The sequence below is a fragment of the Pan paniscus genome, chromosome 4, assembly GCF_029289425.2.
Source record: "Pan paniscus chromosome 4, NHGRI_mPanPan1-v2.0_pri, whole genome shotgun sequence".
Classification (NCBI taxonomy): Eukaryota; Metazoa; Chordata; class Mammalia; order Primates; family Hominidae; genus Pan; species Pan paniscus.
Window position 1 is genome coordinate 39,552,053 of NC_073253.2, and position 3,505 is coordinate 39,555,557.

At 38.6% G+C, this 3,505-nt stretch overlaps 1 pseudogene; it reads left to right on the top strand.

The window, feature by feature from the left end:
* The first annotated feature begins 665 nt into the window (after positions 1-665).
* LOC100975832 (ADP/ATP translocase 2-like) lies at positions 666-1,632 on the top strand (annotated as a pseudogene).
* Positions 1,633-3,505: the final 1,873 nt, after the last annotated feature.

A 3,505-nucleotide genomic window follows, 5' to 3' on the forward strand; every position in this document is an offset into this window, starting at 1 on the left:
TTTCTGCTTTCATTTTTATTATTCCTTTTCTCCCCCTTTGTTTGGTTTTAATTTGCTGTTGTTTTTCTAACTTCTTGAGATGGATGCTAAGATCATTGATTTTTACCCCTTCTTGTTTCCTAACATATGCATTAGTTATTATAAGCTTCCCTCTGAGCAAGGCTGCATTCCTAAACCTATAAAGCAATTATCGTGATTTGCCTATTGATTAAGTGAAAGTTAGTTAATTAGGTGGATTAATTTTTTAACAGCAATGATAATGGGAAAATGGTGGCAAAGGAGATAGAACTTTTGTTTAAAAATAAAATGGTAACAGTAGATACTGATCATAAATGAACAATGATTTCAGGAAAGTAAAAAAATTTTTCCTAAATGTGAATCAGATTTTGTGTTTATCTTTCCCTTAGGGAAAGTAGTCTCACAACGGATGTTCCATCCTCTTTAATGGAACCAATGTTCATTTTTCCCAAAGCATTGATATTACCACACATGATCCCTAGAGGTAGCGGGGATTGAAAAAAATAACAGTTTGTAAAATCATTGAGCCGAGTTCAATAGATGAGGGGAAGTGAGGGGCATTCCTACTGATATCCTGTAAATTTTTATCAGAATTGATGAAATACGAGGAAAAGAGAAAGAAGTCTGCCTGGAGTCCCAGAATCAAAGCTGGTTCCCAGCCCAGTCCCATCTCACAGTTGCCAGCCTCCTCTTTCCTTTCAATATGACAGATGCCACTGTGACCTTCTCCAAGGACTTTCTGGCAGGTGGCGTGGCTGCGGCCATATCCAAGAACACAGCAGTGCCCATCAAGTGGGTCAAGCTGCTGCTGCAAGTGCAGCATGCCAGCAAGCAGATCACCGCAGATAAGCTATGCAAGGACTAGACAGACTCTGTGGTTCATACCCCCAAGGAGCAGGGAGTCCTGTCCTTCTGCCACGGTAACCTGGCCAGTGTCATCAGATACTTACCCACCTAGGCTGTCAACTTTGCCCAAGGTAAACAGAAGCAGATCTTCTGAGGTGGGGTGGATGAGAGGCCCCAGTTGTGGTGCTACATTGCAGGCAATCTGGCCCCCAGTGATGCCACTGGGCCACATCCTTGTGTATGGTGTACCCTCTTGATTTTCGCAGCTACTTGACTTTGTACCTGTCTAGCAGCTAATGTGGGTAAAGCTAGAGCTGAAAGGGAATCCAGAAGCCTCAGTAACTGCCTGGTTAAGATCTACAAATCCGATGGAATTAAGAGACTGAACCAAGGCTTTAACGTGTCAGTGTGGGGTATTATCATCTACCAAGCTCCCTACTTTGGTATCCATGACACTGCAAAAGGCATTTTTTCAGATCCCAAGAATGCTAACATCTTCATCAGCTGATGATCGCACAATCTGTCACTGGCATTGCTGGGATAAAAAGTCATTCCTATCCATTTGATACTGTTTGCCACCACAAGATGACATGGTCAGGGTTCAAAGGAACTGATATTCTGCACACAGGCATCCCTGACTGCTGGAGGAAAATTGCTCATGATGAAGGAGACAAAGCTTTTCTCAAAGGTGCATGGTCCAGCATTCTCAGAGGCATGGGTGGTGCTTCTATGCTTTTCTTATATGATAAAATAAAGAAGTACACATAAGTTATTTCCTGGGTTTTTTTCCCCTGTGAACAGGCATGTTATATTATTTAAAATATCTTGAGCCTTGTTGGTAGACTCTGGGTTGTGCATTCATTAATGGCAACTATTTACTGTTGAAAATCAGGAGCAATAATATTCGTATGACCAGTTCTCACTTAAAGCCATTTCCATCATGACGATGGTGGTAATGATGATTATGATTATGGGACTCAATTACATTTTTTATTTCAGTCATTCCTGATAAGTAACAAATATGAACAAATAAAAATATCTAAGATACAAAGAAAGAGAAAGAAATCCACAGTAACTGAAAGAGGTTCAAATCTACCAGTAAATCTGATAGATTGGAACAGAGCTCTGTCAACACACACACACACACACACACACACACACACAGAGTCACACTCACCCTAAAAAGTTTTCACAAAAAGGAAAATCGTAAACGTGGAACTATTACCTCCCAAGAGTTCACTCTGTTCTCTCCTGTTGTCTGGTAGTGGAACACCCCAAGGCCAGTCCTTGCTCCTCTTTTCTTTTTGATCTACATTCCTGTCCTGGATGAGCCTATCCAGTCTCATGGTTTTAAATATAATCTCCCAAATGCATATTTCATTCAGATTCCCTTCCCAAATGCCAGGCTTGTACATAAGCATTTGTACTGGACATCTGAAATTTAGAACATCAAAAATTGAACCCCTCATCTCCTCCTGTAAAACTTACTCTATGTGCAGTCTTTTTAATCCTGGTTAATGGAAACCCTAGCTTTTTCCTTTTATTTTGAATTAATTTTAGGCTCATGGATAAGTTGCAAAAATAGTACAGAATCCTTCACCCTGATTCCCCCCAAAATAACATCTTACATAACTACAGTACGGGTATAAAAATCAGGAAATTGGCATTGGTACAATACTGTTAACTAAAGTATGGACCTTTTTCGATTTCACCAGTTTTTATATGCACTTTTTTTCTTGATGTATGAAATGTTTTAAGAAATGTTGTTACATGTTGAGATATTTGTAACCAGCAGTAGATACAATCAGTATATAGAATTATTCCTTTACCCCAAACAAGCTCCCTCATGCCCTCTCCCCTCCAACCCTAACCCCTGGCAACCACTGATCCATTCCACATCTCTATAATTGTGTCATATTGAGAATGTCATATAAATTGAATCATATGGTAGGTAGCTTTTTGAAATTGCCTTTTTTTTCTCTCAGCCTGATACCTTTGACATCCATTCAAGTTGTTACATGCATTCTTTTTATTTTTTGTCTGAGCAGTATTTGCATATATAGATATACCACAGTTTGTTTGTTTATTCATTCACTTGTTGAAGGACGTTTGTGTTGTTTCTACTTTTTGCCTATTAGAAATAAAGCTGCTATGAATAATTTGTGTACTGGGTTTTGTTTAACATAAGTTTTCGTTTCTCTAGGATAAATATCCAGGAGTAGCATTGCTGGATCATATGGGAAGTATATGTTTAACTTTATAAGAAATTCCAAATTGTATTCCTGACTAGCCATACCACTTTACATTTCTGCCAACAATATCTGAGACCCAGTTGTTCCTCCTCCTTGTCAGCACTTGGTATTGTATTTTTTACTTTAGGCATTCTGATAGGTATGCTGGAGTATATCATGGTGACTTTAATTGCATTTCCCCAAGGGTTAATAATGTTAAACATCTTTTCATGTGCTTCTCTGCTATCCTTTGGATATGTATTTGTTCAGATCTTTTTTCCCATTTTCAAATGGGATTGTTTATTTTCTTGTTGTTGAGTTTAAATAGTATGTGTGTGTAGATAGATAGATAGATAGATGAATGGATAGATAGATAGACAGACAGATAGATACTGGATACAAAGCCTTTG